Genomic DNA, 22,568 nt, shown 5'->3' with positions numbered 1-22,568 from the left:
TAATCTATTTAATTGTGTTTAATCTTATATATTAACAGCGTAAGCCAATTTTTTTCCCAGTGATTATGGGGCGATAGCTGCACATAAAAAAATCTATGTCATGATCTAGGTCAAATCCAATCTAGGATATGATCTAATTTTGAAGAGCTCCAGCCGTAGATGTGCAGAATATTAAATAGGATTCTTAATGGCGTTTTACTTAATTGTTACGAATTATCAAAGAATGAATGAATTAATTAATTTTAGAGAGCGGAAAATAGTTACTAGCCAGTTAGAGAGCACTGCTGTATAAGAAAAAAAATGAAAGTAAATTGTTTCCGAAAAACTCCAATTCTATAGGACGTATACTATTTGTCATTATAAATTTCATTCAATGAGGTTTCATAATTTTGGCGCCAAATGTACATGAGTGACTTGCAGTTTAAAATTAAATTAAATCTAAATAAAACCTGACATAGGAGTTGAAAATTTCTAAAAAAATCTTTTAAATAAACGCAAAGAGTCGCAGCAGGCTTGTACAAAATAAATATAGCGAAGGAACTTCGTTTCAACCGGGTGTTCTAATCTCTTTTTTGTGTTATATAAAGTTATTATAAATAAATACAATTTAGTGAATAGCGATTTTAATTTCATACGGATAATTATTAAAGCCCAACCACTTCCATTCGTTTCGAGGTATAGCATCTTTATACATTTTTTTTACATTAACAGCCTGTAAATTTCCCGCTGTTGGGCTAAGGCCTCCTCTCCCTTTAAGAAGATTCGGAGCATATTCCACAACGCTGCTCCAATGCGGGTTGGTGGATAGTTTTGATTACTTGTTGTCAAGCTTGTCTAAATTGACAAATCATTCAGATTGAAATAAAACTAGTTTTTAACGGATTTAATCGCGTGTATTAATTATTTTATTTTAACATCCCGACGTTTCGAGCACTTTGCAGTGTTCGTGGTCACGGGTCTGCCCGTTTATTGCCCGTAGTTTTATTTCAATGTGTAATAATCGCGAAAATCTAAGACAACATTAAATCATTCAGATGAAACTCAATATAGTTTACCTGTAAACTATGCCAGATTCTTTATACATGTACATATATAATTCTTCGGCACGTGTTTATGTCATTGAACTGGACCGTTTTTGATGTTTTTATGTGATGATTGGCTTAAATCGGACATGATATAACCCAGATCAGTTTCCAAGTCAACAAAACATACAATCATTTTTTTCCCGTACAAAGTCGAGGCGGATATCTAGTATTAATATAAAAAAAACTGTGATATCAATATTGTTCGTTTATTTACGTTATTAATATAAACTGTATTTAATATAATTAAAGGTTATTTACCGATACAATACTAGTACATGTTTTATCTACAATTTAATAACTTGTGACATTCAACGGCAAAGGGAATTAACAGGTTGAAATGTCATGTCAGTCGGCCAGTACGGGTTTTCCTGTTCTGTCATCAATAAAGGTCTATTCGCACAGTGGTATTTTTCAAAACATCGGTATTATCATGTACAGATAAGTTGTAATGAGTCATAATTTATGCGTAGTGCGTTCAGAGATTCACACATAATAACATTTAAGCATTATTATATAATTTTTTAAAGTGCGTATTATATTGTTCTGCGTCTTTTTTTAATTTAATATATAAAAATGTGTAGAACTGCCTGTAAATTTCCTGCTGCTGGACTAAGGCCTCCTCTCCCTTTTGAGGAGAAGGTTTGGAGCATATTCCACCACGCTGCTCCAATGCGGGTAGGTGGATAAACATGTGGCAGAATTTCGTTGAAATTAGACAAATGCTGGTTTCCTCAGAATGTTTTACTTCAACGTCGAGGAGGTAATGAATTATAAACACATATTGAGCACATGAAAATGCAGTGGTACTTGCCTGGCTTTGAACCCGCAATTATTGGTTAAGATGCACGCGTTCTAATATCCTCATCTCAGCAGCTTTGTGGTGGAATAAATGATGAGTGGGTGGTACCTAACCAGTGATACTTTCACTAAGCCTTACCACAAAGTGAATCTGTTACGAATTGGGTATAAAACAAAAATGACACAGCATGCACAGGACTTTATTATAAATTGTAACATGACTATAATATTATTGTCTGTTAAGATACTGGAATGGTTTTACCGGTACGATAATTTATTTAGATGCTGTACGAATATATTTATAAATTATCTTAATAATGACCATCTTGCTCGTATAAACGTATGAAATGCGCCTTTAAATAAACTAGATGACTCATATAAAACAGATAAGAAAAAAATGTTTAATTTAAAAATCGAACAAAGGTATATTGTCTTTCAGCCTTAAAAAACGGTATTTTATTTTAAAAAAATATCATAAACTGTAACGATTATATAAAAATGATCTTAAATAAAATACACATTACCACAGCAGGTTAAAAGCAATGACAGCTTTATCACAATAGCGATCTTTTCCGAACAAACTTTGTGTCTTATTTATATATATTAATAATTAAAAATAGATTATGGCAGATGAATACTCTAGGCAATTAAAAAGAAAAAATAAATTAACATTATATTTAGCTATAAAATGATAATAATTATAATATTTAATAGTAATAACATAAATTGCCTAGGCGGGGGAATAAAGTTTATATTACTATAGGTTTCTTGTGATAATGGACATATAGAGGTCACATGATCGTATTAGAAAAAAAAAAAAAAAAAATATATATATATATATATATAGTTACTTTTTATACATAGAAAAACCCGATACTATAAAATATCAATATCACAGTATAAAGCAAAGTCGCTTCCCGCCGTCTGTACGCTTAGATCTTTTAAACTACGTAACGGATTTTAATGAGGTTAACATCGGTAGAGTGATTCAAGAGGAAGTTTATATGTATAATACATACGTATTATAGCAGAGAAAACCCAAGAATTTCAACTTTCCTTGTCGGAAAAGGCCGGAATATTTTTAATAAGTGTTGCCAATAGAGAATAAATATGCTTACGTTCGATTGATTATTTAAATTTTAAACAAAATTAATAATTGTTATTATTGCACTAAGAGTTAATTAAAAACTTTGTAAAAACTTTGACATCGAACCAACGACCCGTGATAAACGTGTCACGGATTAGACCTTGTATTTTTTTTTATTTACTACCCACAATTATTTCTTAGGTCTTAATGTCTGTAACATTTAAATAAACACCATAATTTTTCTGAAAAATTTTATGTATAAAACCTTTTAGTCTAAAACTCATTTATTGATCTTGTATTATATAAATAAAAACTACTTAATTAAAAAATAAATTTTATGGTCTGATTTAAATGGAATTCTTACTTTTAATGGATGAATGGAATGTCTTTTTTTTCAAAATAAAAATAAAGAAATTTCGTACAGTTTTTGTTTTGATGACGCTTCATGATTACGAACGTTTGTCAGACATGTCATTTTATCATAAAACAACTTATGACATTTTGTCATAAAACAACTGACAAAAAGTTTTTTTTTTAATTGAATTAATATCCAGTCCCGTTTTTTTATTTTATTATTGATTTGTATTTTTTTAAATATTATTATGTAATTTAAATTCTAAACCAGTATGTATATAGAAATAAATTACAAATTGTTCATCTACATTAATAAAATCTATACACCATTTTTTTGATACTAGTAATATATTTTTGCGCGTGTAACGTGTACAATGAACCCAAAACTCCATATTCTTTATGGTAACATTATCGTCTGTCATTTACGCCATTTTTTATGTTGCCCGTGCATTAAAAATTATCAAACATTTATTTCATAATATGTAAAAATGAATATCCTTAACTTATTTCGACCTTGAAAGTAATTATTTAAAAAAAAAAACTTAATAAGTATAGACTTTCTATATGAAGTCATATAATTCTTTTTCAATCAATGTTCATACAATCTTTTACCTTGTATAATAAAACTAGTAATTCCCGGCGACTTTATTCAGGAAGGTTTAATTGTATTACTTGGCTATTTTGACTTCGTTTTAAGGTGATATATATATTTTTTTAATTATATAAGTTCGCGAATGGGCAACCCATAGAAATGTTCACTGTAACTCGCCACTGCACCACCAACCTTGGGAACTACGATGTTATGTCCCTTGTGCCTGTAGTCACTCACTCATCCTTCATACCGGAACTTAACAATACAAATTATTGCTGTTTGGTGGAATAATATTAAATAAGTGGGTGGTAGCTACCCATGTTTCTTTTTTTTCATAATATCGGTCGGCGGACGAGCTAATAGGTCACCTGATGGTAAGTGGTCACTACCGCCCATAGACAATGGCGCCGTAAGAAATATTAACCATTCCTTATGCGCTACCAACCTCGGCAACTAAGATGTTAACCCTTCAAACCGGAACACAACAGTTCTGAGTACTGCTGTTTGGCGGTAGAAAATCTGATGAGTGGGTGGTACCTACCCAGACGGGCTTACACAAAGCCCTACCACAAACCTGCGATCTAATATAAAATAAAATAGGCGATAAGGAGCATTCTGTTACTTGCATCAAGAATACTGTCTCTCTTACGGGGAAAATAAAATTCAACAAAAACCTTGAATTAAGTAAAGTTTTTTTATTAAAGTTTATTCAAATTATTCAAATCGCTTTCATTTCAGCCGAAAAATTCACATTATTATCTGTCAAACAAGCTTAGAATTTTATTTTAGTCACGTTGTGTTACCTATACAAAAATGTAATAATTATTTTCCTAATTAAATCATATTTAATAGAAAAAAATAATAAAATATTTCAATGTATATTACGGATATATTAAAAATAAAACATTAAAGTTTACTTAAACGAGAAGAAAATTTAAAAAAATTACTCCTTAACCAGAATTATAAGAATAAAAAAAACAAATCACGGTTACGAAGTAGAAACGAAACGTAAAAATAAAAACAAATAATTCTTTATTTTAAATAATCTTAGCATTATGGAGGCTTCTTTCTCCTATTAACTGTTTTTCTTGAACAGGAAATTACAGTTTATGTCCCCGTAGGAATTCGCCTTTCATAACACAGGGTTAGAAGTTCTACGCGTTCCCGGAAGCTGTTATCTACAGATCTTTGAGGATAACTCAAATTATAAGTGACCATATTATAAAAATCGTGACTTTTGTTACCAAAGTTACTGTAAATCAATTTTTCTTATGTATGAAGTAAACTTGTACTTGTCCCACTTTTGTACAGACTAACTTGTCACCAGAGAGTTTCATAAAAAATATATTTTTAAATGGCATTGGTTTTTTTTATCTACCATAATAAATGACAAGAGATAGAGAGGAATAGTCGAAGAAAGAAAGTATGGACACAAAGTCTTTGAAAAAAAAGTAATAAAAAATTAAAAACTGTTAAGTATATAATAACTATATTACAGGAGTTTGTAATATGTTGCCAGAAAATAAAGTAACATTTAAAATTATGACCTTCATAGCATTCTTTGAAACGTTACAGGAAGTCGAAATCTTTGTTTTATATTGAATCGTGTTCATTATTAATTAGAATAATGAGATTTGAAAGAACTATTATAATTTATATTTTGCAATCGCAAGGAAGGCAACTGGCACAAAACAAGAAATAGATCTTAAAAAAAAAGATTAATTTGTATTGCGAATTACCCATTCCATGTCCAGCGTATCGCATATTATTCATGCTTATTGTTTAATTGCTGTCAGCTATTAAGACAGGTCCAGGAAATAAAAACATACCAGCACATCAAACTACTAATTCAATCGAAACAACAGAAAGCTACACGAAGGGTAAAAACGTCTGTAGAGATTTGAAATTATAAATAAAAAGAAGTTTAAAAGAACTGCTGCCTAGCTGTTCGGTGAACGTGTCATTTTCATCATGACAAAATATGACAAAAGGCTATTCGGACCTTTAAAGTACTAGCAGAGAGCTGTCTTCGACACAAAGATTTTATTAAAAAAAAAAAGTCCTGTCTCGTTTCATCATCAGGAAATAAAACGAGCAATGTAGATTAAAGAGAAATATTTTGCGTAGTTGCTCTTCTTAAACTCGACCTTTAACTTCTAAGAATAAACGAATTATATATGAAAATATCAATTATATTAAAATGTGTATAGGATGCGAATATAGCTTAAGATTTAATTCCAAAACACTTAACTAAATATGATGAACTGCAAAATTTAGTATTAATTATTAATGAGGTCAAATCGTGCTCGGCTCTGAATCAAGTGCTCTCGTGAAAGACGCTGAGTTGAGCCCAGAAATTTCATTATAGAACAGAATCAAAGGAATTTTAAATGAAGATCCAAGACTTACGGTGAATGTATAAAATTCATACTTCTATAGCCTATTCCAATGGGAGTAGAAATAAAGATAAACAAACCTCATATTTACACATTTCATGCGATTTGCTAATAACACAGCGATATTGTGCACTACTAACTACTTACTACTACTTATTTCCACTTAAATTTGACTTCCAAAATCCCGATTACATTTTCGGTGACGTTAATCGCCATTTTTCCGCAAATCCATAGTGAATATCATAGACTAATCAAGCTCGCGACCAATGATATCGCGTCAATTTGCTGTCAAATGTTATTTATTTGGCTTTTTTCATGTAATGGTTGGAATTTATATAAATATAACTTAATTTATAATTGCATGCTAAGCTGTTTGAAATCACTTATCACTCAAGCGGTTTATTGAGAAACGGTTATAGACTATATAACATAACGCTACCGTTCCGTGATGTTTGTAGTAGCGTGCTGGAGGAGTGGCTTTAAAACCGGGTAAAACTACGCGGATCAATCTGTCAATATAAAAAATCAGTCTGAGTTGGCCTGACTGCCTATAAAACATTTATAATTGATATTGTAATGAGACCTTCAAATTGTTATAAGTTTTGATTTTAAAACTAATTCGCTCTCTCGATCTGCAAATTCATTTTAATTACCCGTTACAGTGTCATTATTTTTAGGAATTCAAGATAAATAAATAATATGGTTATATACGTATTTGTTTGTTGTGTGAAAGTGCGCTAAACGCTCTTGAATGGTAATTTTAGGCCTAAGAAATGGTGATGAGTAAAAATTTATTTCGATCATTACGCATTTGAAATATCACACGGTAAATTATATCAAATAAAATCTCACCGTTTGCTCACGTCCTGAAAGAAAAAAACAAAACACAAAGATTTTTAATGAATATACAATAGACGATTTATAATTTTTTTTTTTATTAGGCCTTCGCAAAATTGCGTTACAGATTAAAGGAGTAACGCTTTGTTTTCGTTTACGAAGTTTTTCGTGTCAAGGATAACGCATGATTCACTTTAACTGTATAGAAATAAGGTTTAAGATACTTTGTGAGTAGGTTTGGTAAGCCGTGAAAATATTTTTAGATTGTTCTATCTTTGATATGATCAACACTTGTATGTATTAATGTGTAATCTCCTCTTACCAATTATTATCACTGGAAGTTTACACCAAGTTCTCAACTTAAACTGTCACTATTGCGATAACGAAAAATTCGTAATAAACACGCAATCAACGGTGTTGCAAACATGTCATCAAGTAAAGCATGCGCAAGACATGCGAATTAACGGTTATCACAATCATAATCAGAATATACTTTACTCGAGTAGGCTCTTACTGGCAATTTTGACTAATTTTACAACACTAATTCAAGTTGTCGCGAACTTTCGTCTCAGTAAGAGGACGGGTGGACTCTGTCTAGCTAAGCGACGTTAACGGTACGAAAATTAACACAGTTAGCTCTTTTTTAAAACATTTAGCATAAAACTTAAACATTTAGTAGTAAACTTAGTATATCATCCACAGTTAAAAAGACACATCTATATTATTGTTTCCTCAGAACACAATCGACATTTACAATAGGTATAATAAGATCATTCACCTTTTGTTAAGGATAATCCACGCTTCACGATATTTTATGGATAAATGAATCTTTATAGCACTTAGCCTGCCCTATAAAAATGAATGAAGGTATAGGAAGGTTATTTATCAGTTTGAGTGGTAATATAACATTTTAATTTCCATCGTTCGTGGAGCATTGGCGGCGTACGACTTTATTAATATTTATCACACGGATTTTGACCACTTGCTATCAATACGTCAGCTAACTTAATTTAAGCCTAGTGAAAATAAACAGTTAACCATTTTGATCAATTTCCCGCCAAAACGAGACTCCATTGTCAAAATTCAATTTTGACAGATGTCAAAATTCGTAATACCAGCTGGAAAAAAGTCAATACGTTAAAAAATAATATGTTTCTATGGTAAATAAACTCAATTTTTACAACATCTAATAGTGAAATTTAGTATAGTTCTATTGTTGAGTCTTACTGATATCGTAAAAATTATATGTATGTTATACTAAAGATAGATAACTATTCAATTCAATTCTTAGTTTAATGGCTTTTAATAGATAACTATTTTTCTCTTGGTAAGGAATCTGACATTTCACAAAGAGATCAAAAATTTGTCTGTAATCGGGATAAGGATACATAGGTACAATATGACAAGTCTCGAGAAGTAATAGTAACACTTACATAATTAAAAAAAAAAAACATTGTGTTCAATTTTAATAATCGTTTTAAAAAAGATACGAAATATTAAGTCCTTGAATCGGTTGTCCCAAGCGAAACGTTCTTAAAAAAATTATTCAACTGTAAAATGTTTAATTAAATTTACTGTTTTTCCAGGTACTGCTCATGTCAAAGTATAAAGTTTAAAAAGTAACATATATACATATACAATATAAACAAAATATTCTAAGCAAATGTTTAAATATGCTTTAATTACCTTAAGCCGATCGTATGACGTGAGTTTGTTTTAGAATGGAAATCCTAAATGTCTAACGGATACGATTTATTTACTTAAAAACCTCGTGACGTCATTCATTTAATTTTCGTTCATTTCATTCGTTTTTTACGTTTTTTGCGTCTGTACCCATTACGTTCAATCATAATTATTTATTATACATTAACCCTTACTCGCCGATTAGGACGTTTTTGCACCAAAACACTGAAAATACTCTAATAATAATTAGAGCTTAATAGTATAAAACGTAAATGACCTGTTAACATTTTTATTAATTTCAAAATTAAATAACTTGCTTAATTACTTTATATATATATATATATATATATATATATATATATATATATATATATATTGAAGAAATATATCAATAAAAAATATAGTTTTATAGTCGCTTTGTCTCATCAAAACAAACCACTTAAACCAATAGTCGAGGGTTTTACCAATAGCCGTTGAATTGTTCCACTATAAACATCCGTGCTATTAACTGATCGGCTCAATGGTATAAGGGTTATCGTATAGTCTGAAATGTACTTGCAGTTCTATATCGATATACTAAGAAGTAAGACATAAATATTCTTCTTATATATAGAACAGCAAACTACCCAAAAAGCGTGTGAAAAACGTACAAAAAGACGTACAATAAATTTAAAAATCCAAATGGTACACGTCAATCTGGCCGGACCGAAAGTGAGATAGTCAAAATAACTTATTAAAACCTTATTCTCCGTTTGTCAATCTTTTTTTTTTGTTTGGTATTACTAGCAAACATTGGTGTTGTAAATTAAAAAAAAAAAAAAAGAGAATAAAAATTTGTTATGATCTTATGATATGTTGTGGTTGTAATAAAATTTCAACCACTGTACAAGAAAAAAAAAACGATATTACAAAAATTTCCACTGGTGGTCAAAGACCTGTCCGTTAGAGGAGCTGCTTTGTCTTATTCCACCGCAAAAAGATGAGGCAAAATAATAACTTAATAATAATATTTTATTCATCTAGGATCAAATTGGTGACCAATGATTACCGATTAAATGAATGTCTTATATTAATAACGCGTTAATATTTTTTTTGCTGTCTGTAGTTTACAACACACGCACACTAAGACGTTTTGTAAGCATGAACGTCACTATCTATAATATATTTTGTTTACATCTTCCATCTCTTAAATACTCATGCGTTCAAAATAAAACAGCTGAACCTGAGGCTTTACCCGCGTGAAATTTATAAAACAAAAATTCCAAGCCCCGTTTTACTCCCTATAGGGTGGAGTTTCGTAAAATCCTTTTTTAGCGGATATCTACACCCTATAAGGAACCTACGTGCCAAATTTCAAGTATGTAGGTGTTACAGTTTTTGAGATTTCGTGATTAATCAGTGAGTGGTATTTCGCTTTTATTTAATATATTTTTAAATAGATTAAATACGTACGTACGTTTTTATTGATGGCTGAATGATCGTTACCTTTTTGCCGTTATATTTCATAATATTCTTTTCGACGTAGAAATATCGTTTTTGGAACGAAATAATATTTCAATAACATTTTGATTTAGAAACAGTTTCGTATTTTAATAAACTTAATACTTTTTTAGGTAAATTAAAAGATTATATTTATTTTTTAAATACTAATACGTTCTGTAATTAACATTTCTTAGGCTTAGTTTGAATATAAATATAAGGTACAAACAATAAATGATTATCTAATATAATTATATTTCGAACGAAATTAGTACAAAATTAAATGGACATGTGAAAAATAAATGGAATTTCCTGTTATTGGTTTTTGTTTATTATATATTTTAATGCTTCGTATTCACCGAATCGTATTACCATAGACAAATAAACTAAAGTATGAACACACATATGGGCCTATGCAATTATTGGTCATAAGTGAAGATTGAACTTGCGACCTTTGACGTATACTCATTGTAATGATCACTAAATTTATTGTTTAATAAAACATAACACCTTTGTTTAATAAAATTTTGAATATTAAGAAAATTAAAAAGAATAAAATAAATAGTTAAAGAGTAATTTTAAAAGTCGAAGTGTCAGGATTTTTTTTTAATTGAAAAATTTTAAATTTCGCATTTTAATAAATTTCAATATGTATTAAAATAAAATGGTCAAAGAGCAAGTTTAAAAGTCGAATTGTCAAGATATTTAGAAATTGGAACATTACGAACATTTTTTTGAATTTATTGTTTTCACATTTTGGTGTATATTTTTTTTTCTTACGATCAAATATTTAGCGGACAATGATATATTTTAACATAAAACAATCAATTATAACACAATATTATGTTAGTTTGTAAGATTTGCTAGGTAATTATAAATTCAATGCTCTAGAACATTTTTTGTTCCTGAAATATGCAAATAAGACTTTAAGTAGTTTCTATTATATAAATCTTTTTGCTTTGGACATTAAGTGGCAAATTGCACATAATTTGTAACAATTATTAATATTAATATTTTTAAACTAAAAAATCTATTTTATTATTTAAATAAATTATGAGCTTCATTAAAAGTATAGAAGTAACATTCAAAATATTATAGAGCATTAAACACGAAAAAGCATACATACACAATAAATCCCTACAATAAAAAAAAAAAAAAACTTACAGTGATATCCGAAAAAGAAATGCCACAAAAAAAAAGTATTCATAAACGATTCAAAGCACACTGCACTTTTCCCGCGCACACCGCGTCGCTCTTAGCGATTTTTAAAATTACTGCAAGTCTATGCAACCGGGTACAGCCAGTGCGCAGACTGTCTGCGTAATCGCCCTCTATCAACTTATATAGCGTTGTAAGCTTAGTCTCAGCACGTGCCGTTCACAGCTCTTCACTGGCCTTTGGTTTTTTTTTTTTTCTTCAGCACTAAAAATTGGCTTAGGTTTTCCGATATTAATATGAAATATTATTATAAACTTTGACTTGGTCATCGTATACATATATGAAGACGTAAGTTGGAACTCAAAATAGTTTTGTCTTTTGCAAGGATTTTTTAAATGTTTAATTAAAATTTTATAAACTGTTATTATTAAAATTTTGTGTTTGCAAAAGTAATTATTTTTTCATTTATTCGTCGCATTGCTGGGGATCCCCTTTTATAAATTACATCGTGGTTCTCTGAATAATCGCGAATTGACAATAACAATTTCAAATATTAAAATTACTTAGAACATTAACAAAAACATTAAAAAATAAAATAAAAAAAACAATCATATTTTCCAAAATCAGGATTTGTATATGGGGCAGTTGCGCTAGAAACGACAGCTGTTTAATAATTTTTTCACCAAAAAAAAAAAAACCACAACACGGAAATGGTCTAACTTACTAACTACGTATTTAAGGAAATTGTTTTATTTTTCTAGGAAATGCAACAATAGCTGTTATTAAATTTTTAATTACAATTGATTTCTCCAAAAAGTACTACAAATATTTTTTATCTGTGAAAACTTATAAGATGAAATCTTTGCTTTTTATTCTAAATTGAATTATAAATATTTTTATATTCTCTTCAATAAACTGCTATGTAACTAGGCGATTAATTATACTGTATATAAATTTTCCTTTTGAGTCATATGTGGCATTCCAGCATTAGGTAAAAAGGTACACAGTGTAGTGTTGTGTTAAAATAAAATAGCATTCCCACAACTAACAAGATGCTAGTTGTGGGAACTTTTGACATATTATTTTTTTTATTTTAAATTTTATATATATATATATATATATATGTCGGAGAAGCAGGATGCCGAACAGTTGGGTTCGGGGATTGATCCGACATTTGTAAGACTATGTGGGCGTGCAATGGAGATATTCATAAAATAAAACGTATTTAATATCGTCTAATCACTGTATTCATTGATTCAATAATCGTACACCACAATAATATCAAAGGATTACAATAATTCATCTCGATTAAGAGCAAATGGGTTTGCAAGCAACCATCGCATTCGAGAAGCTTGTCAAAACATAACGACTCGCGTTGCCATGGCACTTACAACTCCATTCGGGGTGACCCGCTCTTAAAAGTAAATCAGCCATCAAACATTATTGCCAACTATTCGATTCATTAATTATCCAAATCAACAACTAAAGTAACCACGCTCCGATATATATATATATATAAAAGCGAAATATTAATCACGAAATCTTAGAAACTATAACACTGACACACTTGAAATTTAGTAGGTAGGTTCCTTGTAGGGTGTAGATATCTGCTAACAACGAATTGCGAAACTCCACCCCTACGGGGGTAAAACTGGGGTTAGGAGTTTGGGGTTTTACATTTCGCGAGAGTATAGCCGGAGATTCAGCTAGTTTTTTATAAAATATAATGCAACGTTAACGTTTTTATTTTATTTTATAAGATTGAAAAACTTCATTGCCCAAAATATAAATATATTGTACAAAGGTTGTAACCCATTATTCTCAGCTAGCCAACCTTTTTTATAAGTACCCACACGAAATATGTAATATTACGTATAGCTATGTTATTTGATGATATAAACGAAATATAAGTAAAATAAAAAATCTTTACATTGACCACGATAATTTTTTTATAAATGATAAAGCTGCTAATCAACTTAGGGATTAGAGCGAAAATAAATTAGAGAGTAGCGAAAGAATAGAATAGATAAAATTAGAGCCATAAATTAAACTAACAAAAAAGGTAATATATCGCATTAAGATCAAGATGTACTACTCATTTACTTTATAACAATATGAAAAAATAATTAGAAATACAATAGGAATACACAAAAACGAAAAGCATATTAGGTTCCATTAGATTTACCTACAACTATACAAGAATATTTTAATTAATCTATATTATAAAATGTCAATGTCCATATAATTACAACGTAGATAGGCCAAGCTAGACTATTATTATATTTAAAAACTTATTCGATTTTTCAATCGAGTATTTTATTGTAAAGGCCCGGAATCTGAACTTTCGTAGTGTTTACTGTCCCGTACATCGAAAAGGACGTATATCCGTTGACTCTTAATTATTATATGCCTAAAACTATTATTAATTGCATCTACATTAGAGGTATTCTGTAATAAGAAACTCGAAAACCAAAAAATAGTAATTGTCAGTTTTGTTACCGTTGATATATTTTTACAACTATGTCCCACCGTTGGGCTAAAGCTTTTTTAAGAAGATTGTTTTGGAACTTCCTCGATCATGCTGCTGCAATACGATATGGCACATTTTCATCCGTCAAATATTCGTTTCCACCTGGACGCATAATTTCTGTTTCGAATATTTGAGATTTAATCATTACTGATGTTCTATAATCATGAGCTTCGAAACTCAGGCTTTTCTGTTTATAATTAGTGGTCGTAATGAAGGAAAACATCGTGAGGAAGCCTTTTACCATTAGCATTAGCAGCCTGTAAATTTTCCCACTGCTGGGCTAAAGGCCTCCTCTCCCTTTGAGGAGAAGGTTTGGAGCATATTCCACCACGCTGCTCCAATGCGGGTTGGCGGAATACACATGTGGCAGAATTTCGTTGAAATTAGACACATGCAGGTTTCCTCACGATGTTTTCCTTCACCGCCGAGCACGAGATGAATTATAAACACAAATTAAGCACATGAAAATTCAGTGGTGCCTGCCTGGGTTTGAACCCGAAATCATCGGTTAAGATGCACGTGTTCTAACCACTGGGCCATCTCGGCTCGAGGAAACCCGCATGTGTCTAATTTCAATGAAATGCTGCCACATGTGTAACCCTCTAAGAATAAGGCCCAAAACTTCTTTTTTACTTACTGATCATACAATTACAATTTGATTGATTGATTTTCGTTGATAGCGTTGCTAATTCTCGTCTCAGCTGTTCGGATCGTCGGACCTGTCACTCGCCACGTTCACGAGCTCCACCCTCATACGCCGGCGTTTGTTGCTTGCGTTCCCGGAAGCCGGAAGGAAAAAATACAGTCACATCACGAAACGAACTTGTCGACGTGTCTTGTTTCACGGCGTCCGGATTAGATAACCGTCGCGATTGCTTTTAAGCTTATTTCTGATGCAACGCGTGTACTGCATGTCCGGATAAAACACATACACAGCGTCGCTGATATCACTTACTTGTATCCGGATGACTTAACCACGCAACCACGCGAGTTTATGATTGATAGCACACCTTGGGAACGAAACGATCGCCTCCTGGCTATTTGTAATCATATTCAATACATGTATTTAATTTGATTGACAAAAAAAAGGACCCGCTGAGTTTTGCAGGTCAGGATGTTTCCTTTTCCGAACCGGTGATAGTGCTTCATTTGACTATCAATAAATAAGTAGATATAATGCTTCTATGTTGAATAAAAGAATTTGACTTTGAGTTTGAGTTTGCAACGATATCGTTTACTAATGTTTGCTGATTGTTTTTCATACTACACATGCTCATGCACACCAACTCAGGGGACGACCTTCACCCCCTTAAAATTTTTAGCCCGGAAACTCGAAGAAGTACCAATAATGGAGCTTGTCAATTTGGTATCAATTTAATCGTAAATCAAAACCACTTTAATTTGTTGCTTTTTTTCTGTAACGTTTATTTTTATAAAACCGAAGTAGTGCAAGTGATGCGTTTCCAAAAGAACATAAGTTTTATCGAAAATTACTTCAACACTTGCAGCCACAAAACAACACTACTCTTCATAGCCTTGTAATTAAATTGTAATTGTAAATAATCGCTCTATTTAAATGGCAGTAAATTGAAAGTAAAAGACTATACAATTCAAAGATTGACGACGGTTGGGGTATCGTTATTTTGAGATTGTTCAAATACACTTCACCCGACACCAGTAAACATCGTCATGTGTTGCCTTTTTTAACGATCCGCTCTGGGAACTTCAGGTGGAGGTGCTCGCGGAAGTGTACCGGTTTCGGATGAAAATCATGAAGAACGGCGATCGTTCAGGGTCGGTGGAGGTGGGGCGAGTCAGTCTGATTTGTAGGTGGGTGCAGGACCTGGGGTCCCCAACTGCAGGCGTAGCGACAGTGAAGGTGATCCGACCCCCTTCGTGTCACTGGATAGCTAGAAAAGGCGGTAGACTAACCCTTAAGCTGATGCAGTTGCTTACTGGACATGCGTGCTTTGGTAAGTACCTGCAGGGAATATCCGGGAGGTATAACCCTCCACCCATCAGTGTGGTGCGCCTTTAGATACGGCGTGCCACACTCTGATTGTGCCGTTTGGACCAGCGCTTTTCCTTGGTGGCAAATATCGGCGGAGACCCCACGCTGCCGTGCATAATAAATGCCATTTTCAGAAGTGGGAGGTATGGAAGGAGATAGTCATCTTCATCTTCATTAGTCAAGGAGGACGCGGAGCGTGTGCGTGAGGAGAGTGCCTCCGCTGACTCGATTCTCGCAACGGGATCGGGGAGAAAGCGTCGGTGATGGGGGAGGGGGGATTATGAATTACTTTAAATTCGGTCCAAAACACATCACATGAAATTGAGTTTTGCACAAGTGGAAACACAAAGTAGACGAGGTTATGATCATATCGGCTATATCTGTGTTTATCAATCAAATAACTTTCATTAGAAAAAAGGAAATTATTTACAATTTGAGTTCATTGACCCATCTAAGAAACAGGTATTTCTTACGTCTTTAATTGCAATGAATCACTAATTCTTAATACCATTACTTATCAAAGAGCCGTTATAATTTTTGATATTATACTTCATTTGGCGCGTAAAAATATAATAGTTTTATTTAAGATGCGTGCGGTCGGGATTCACAGGGTAACTTGGAAGCTACATGATGAAGTTGCTCCCTAAACCCGCCTCTTAAGTGTCGGATTGAAAAAGACGACTTCACAACTTATGTTTCCTTCTGAATTCTCCGTTGAAAAAAAGTAATTATCAACCTACCGATATCAATATTGACTATCCCACACCAGTCCTTTGTTTTAATTGTAATTAAACACATCCAAGCAGTATAACTTCTCAAATCAAATCAATTTTATTCAAGTAAACTTCACAACGAAGCGTTTTTGAATCGTCAATATTAAAATACTACCACCGTTTCGGAAAGCAGCCTCCAGCGAGAAGAAACGGCAAGAAACTCGCACAGTTGCTCTTTTCAAATAAACAGATTTACAATGCTGTTTTTTTTTACAAAAATTAGTGTCCTGTGATGGAACCCAAGCTTAGGCTCGGGTTCCATCACAGGACACTAAGGCATCCAGGCATTTTTTTCTAAAAAGTACTCATTTAATGAATAATAAGATTTATTTATTAATTTAGTTTTAATAAACTTTTTAAATTTCGTAAATGGTAAATTGGGATTCACGTAACTTTTATTTTGTACAGAAGCAGCACACACACACAGAGCCGCGCACCCTCAATTCATTGTGACGTGTTTCGCTCTAAGCCCGGATTAATTCAAGTTCAGTCTTAAGGGTGGAGGGGTTGGACTTAAGATACAACAGGGCTTACCACTACCCTTTAACTTTCAAACTTGAACGTACGACAAATTCAAACAGATTTGGATTAGGTGCATTATGTAACGTCAAACGGACTTAAACCAGCAATACCCCTATTTTTAATTAAGATTATGATAATTAAAATTATAATTTTAAAATACAACAATATTTTTCTACTTTATGTAATTAAATTTTATTTTATAACTCAATTCTGTTTTTAAATTCGGAAAGCGCATTTTTAGGCCTTATATCTTATGTCTTTCATCATAATATTTAAAAAAATGAAATGAATTTGATCAAATATAACGATAACAATCATTTGTAGTATAAATTTATTCACGTTGGCGGATCCATTTACTTTACGATTTTCTCAAAAAAAAATATCTAAAATCTAGTTCTTCTAGAGAAATCATCAATTATTATTGTAAATTTTGATATTTAATTAAGTAGGTATCATTATTCGATACGTGATAAAATGTTATAATATTTGACAAATATTTTATTATTATAAAAGAAACACCGCTTTTTGGATAATCCGCAATAACCTTAATTAAAAATTAAAATGAAATCCATCTGATTACAATAATCCATTAACTAATCACGTTGATAATGTTAATTTTTAATTTTTAAATGAAAACAAATAGTCAAATGTAAATTGATAAAATAAAAATAATTTTGGCAATAAGTATCCGGCTACCGCATGATATTTTGGATAGTTGGCCTTTTGTTTTGAATAAATAAAAGGATATTTTATAATTAAATAAAATACAGTTTTATATCATCAGTCGGCGTGAAACAAAAATGGCGCTGTAAGAAATATTAATCATTCATTACATCGCCAATGCGCCACCAACCTTGGGAACTAAAATGTTATGTCCCTCATGCCTGTAGTTACACCGGCTAACTCACGCTTCAAACCGGAACACAACAATACAGATTGCTGTTGTTTGGCGGTTTCAATATTATAAACCGATTCATTATTATAAATTAATGTTGTCTGCAATTTATATATTATACAACGAAACGTACAAATATTTTCGTTAAATAACATTTTATTATTATTATTATTTACCCGGAGGCCGAATATTAATAAAAGATCCGGATTTAAAATCTGGATGCCCTGGGCGATAAAGGAACGGAGGCCCTAATTATTATTTTACAAACTACAAATTTGAACATTTTCGTTTCTGTTAGGTTAGTCAATAATGTGTACTCTTTGTATAAGTAAATTTATAAACAGTAATTATATATATCTAAACATATATTAAAATTGATAACTATTTGGAATTATGTTAATCTCTATTGTGGAGGCTAACCCATTCTTGTGGAGGCTCGGTGGCACTCCCGTAAATGCGACACCGATTTAAAAATATTCGATATTCGTCTCTATGCTAATATATATACGTTGTTTAGTTAACTACTCAACTTTAGTTTGAGTATTGTATTTAAAAATATATAACGAGCGTAATACAGTAATCACTTAGACTTTTTATCAACCTCAATTAAACAGCTACATTATTTAGAATGATTCTCAAAATCTCATATAAGGTTTTTTAGTATCAATCAAAATAACGTCGTTTTTTTTCTATAGGAAATATCAACTGCATTACAGGGCCAGTTTAACTTCCCACCTTTTTATAATGTCTTAGTATCTAGAGATTCATACGCGAACTTTGTACCCCTTATTTTACCAAAACGACGCGGTCGGGGTTGTATGACATTTGAAAGCTAATATTTTTATAAAATATGCATTAGAATAATCAAAGAAAACATTACATAAACTTCGATACGTTTAATACATTTATCATAATAATATTTAATATGAAACATTCATAGTTTACGTATATATCGACAATGACAACACACGTCATGTCAACGTTGAAAATCAGTGATTTTTTTTTTATTTGTTTTTTTTTTTTTTTTTTTCTATAGTAGTGCCAAGATATTATCCGGATGAGCCTCATTTTTCCCACGTATCTTCCGAATCAACGCATCTTATGATTTATTAGCATAGAAATACGATTGAATTTCGACCAATGGGCGATCATTAGTATACGTAAATACCATGGCTGTTATTATAATATGTTGATAAGAGATCGTCCTTCACCCATTTGCTTAAAAGATGAAAAGTTTTATCAAACCCTAGGTGTCGTCCGCGGTTCCTTTTAAGTTTTAGGGGTCGGTCGTCTGGTGTTTGGTATAAATAGTATCCTTCCTAGGAGTTGAAGCCTACTTCTTCGTTGAAATTAGGCACATGCAGGTTTCCTCACGTAGTTTTCCTTCACCGCCGAGCTCGAGATGAATTATAAACACAAATTAAGCACATGAAAATTCAGTGGTGCTAGTCTAGGTTTGAACCCGCAATCACCGCACACGTTCTAACCACTGGGCCATCTTGGCTCTTAACAAGTAATTGCACCGATCTGCTTTCGAGTGAAAATCTAAATCTATATTACAATAAAGGTAATTAATTTTATTGCAAACACAACTACAAGTGAGATAAGTAAGATAATATTTGTTAAGTTTATTTTATTGAAAAATGATTAATTAATTCATTTAACGTAAGCGAACAAAATAGACGTTTTCAAAATAGTTTGCTACCCATGTCACCATGTTTTCTTTTCTTTTTTGTTTGGAGGGTGATAATAGATTTAAGGTATTCATTGTATTTTAAGAGGACTACAAGAGCTAAGTGCCCTTGAGGATCGCACGCACACACTTACAAAATTAAAAAACGGCAAGCCCGTGTACTAAGGGTTAAGCGAGGTAACGAGATTACGCCCAAATATTCTAATAGATGGCGCCAAACCGAGCGACGTAAGATCAATCATAAATCTCATAAAAAATAGATAGGACAACAGAATTATTTTTATTTCTTTCGATGTTAGTTAACAAATGATTATAAAGTAAAACTGATTCAATTAAACTTACAATATTTTTATTAATATTTTGTATACAATAAAATAGACAGTTAGTTTTAACCTTTTTTTTTCTATTATTTATATTATTATACCACAATTAGTTCTTATACTAAATATTGAAACATACCAATTTTTAACATTTTATAAAAGTTTAATGATCTATTTATATAATAAAATCGTAAGTGTTCGAAATCTGTAGTGTAGTGACCGTGGGGTAACATATAGCGTAATATTTGTTCGTTTTGTTTTTTGGTTCATAAAGAAAAAATATATATTCAATTTAAAAAATAAAAAGCTAAATATTTACTAGAAAAAAATGTTGTCAATTCGATTTGGTTGAATCATTGATGAATAAAAGGTTAATCATAATAGGTTTAATCATAAATCTCATAAAAATAGATAGGATATTAGAATTATTTGTATTGCTTTTGACTGTTATTCGAAAATGATTAAAAAATAAAACTGATTTAATTAAACTTAAATATTTTTATTTATATTTAGTACTACAAAAAAAACATTTAGTGTTAATTTTTTTTTTATTTTTTTTTATTTAATTTCACTTGTATGTATTAATGTTATTACATATGTCCTGGAATCTTGGAATAAATATTACACCCACTTTCAGCTGAAAGTTGGCACACATATTTAATTTCGATGACAATGCACGATTCATGAATTGCTGCTATATTCAATCCAATATGGCGGACGTTACAAAAATATTTAAATTTATGAATTACGTACAAATGACACTTCTAAATATTCTAGTTCTCTGGTTCACAACAATTACATTTTTTTTGTTAAGACTTTACTTTTTTTATTATCATTAAAATTAGTTCATACATAACTTTAATTCTTATTATAAACAATCGATAAAATTAAACTCTTACGCAATATAAATAGCTTCCGTGTTATTGTTTTCGACTTTCTTTATTCTGTAAAAAATAAATATATGTTAGTAATTACATTTTTATTAATTATAAAATTATGTATTTAAAAAATATGTATCTTAATATGTCATAGTAGTTATAATGAAAAAAAAATGTTTCGGGTTCATGGGGATCGAATGTAGTCACTTGATCCCCATGAAAGTCAATTGATGTTTTCCTTCCTTTGACCAAATACTCTATCGTAATTATTAAGAATGACTCGAAAAATCTGATTATATGCGAACTGATTGCACATTTTTCTAATAGATGTTTTCAATATTCATAATTTATAAAAAAAAAAATATGTTTATTACTAATTAAATACTCTTACCTTTTAATATCGTTCATATGTATGTTCGGCGCTTGATTTATATAAACGTTTTTTAGTTTTCCTCACGCGTTTCACTTTATTTCCCATATTTACAAAATTAAAATTTATAACAAATAATATAATAAAAAAACAAATGCCTAATTACTACTACACTATTTTAACATAATATATTTATTTACAAGAAAGAATAAAATTATTATAAGAAAACATGAAACAATGAATTGTAAATTCATTGTTTCATGTTTTATTAACATTACAAAAAAATATCTCGTAACGTAATGAATGATGCGGCGAAAAGATCGACACGTCTGTATAGCATCAGGCCTCGGCCGGCATTGTCTGTACACGGCGTTTACGCACACATGCGTACGCATTTTGTTCGAAAATAAGAATATCGGATTTAAAAAAAATCTATTGATTTTACTAAAAAAGTGACACCCAGGTTAAATAGTATATTGCTTGTAGAATAATCTGACAAAAAACCAGAATTATGGAACGTATATAAGTATAGTTATTATTGATTAAAAGATCTTTTTAGAGGTAACTTTGTGATTTTTTTCTATCGTACCAAATTAATTACATCATGTTTTCAAAATAACAAATACTTAGCATGTATCCTGAAGATTATCATATATTTTTTTCATTTGGTTTACTGCATTGGATCATATACTTTTTTGCATTATAAAACTTGCATTTAGCTCATGTAGTCCCCTTAAGCACTAAAATAAAAAGGTACGGGTCTGGTTATATTGGTCAGATTGTCGCTGAGCGCCCTCTCCCGGCCGCTATCCCACTACTGCCCGATACGGAGACTTTTGGCTGCTGGGTTTCCCCTCTGGCCCGGTTCGCCCCTCCTTAGTGAACCTGCACTCCCCAGATTCCTCTGGGGAGTCCATATTAATACCAGGCTTAGTGTGGACGTCCAGTCAACGTGGACCACACAGCGCCAAGACTCCCGACCTCAGACCATCCTCCGGCCCCGACCTCCGAGTAGCCGGATTACAGGAGACGCCACGCTCCCAGTCGAAGTACGCGACGAAATTGTGCTCCTGATACTTCGCTGTAGTTGAAGATTCAAATCTTTAG

General features: G+C 31.4%; 1 protein-coding gene across 1 annotated transcript in view; it reads right to left on the bottom strand.

Annotated features, from left to right (window-relative positions):
- The window catches only part of LOC125073000 (mycosubtilin synthase subunit C), a 68,750-nt gene extending 57,133 nt beyond the window's left edge, over window positions 1-11,617 (bottom strand). The window contains exon 1 of the mRNA XM_047683642.1: window positions 11,476-11,617. The gene's annotated coding sequence lies outside the window, so the exon portion shown is untranslated. The remainder of the gene's footprint in view (window positions 1-11,475) is intronic.
- Window positions 11,618-22,568: the final 10,951 nt, after the last annotated feature.

The sequence above is a fragment of the Vanessa atalanta genome, chromosome 23, assembly GCF_905147765.1.
Source record: "Vanessa atalanta chromosome 23, ilVanAtal1.2, whole genome shotgun sequence".
NCBI lineage: Eukaryota > Metazoa > Arthropoda > Insecta > Lepidoptera > Nymphalidae > Vanessa > Vanessa atalanta.
This window is presented reverse-complemented; position numbering and strand designations above follow the sequence as displayed.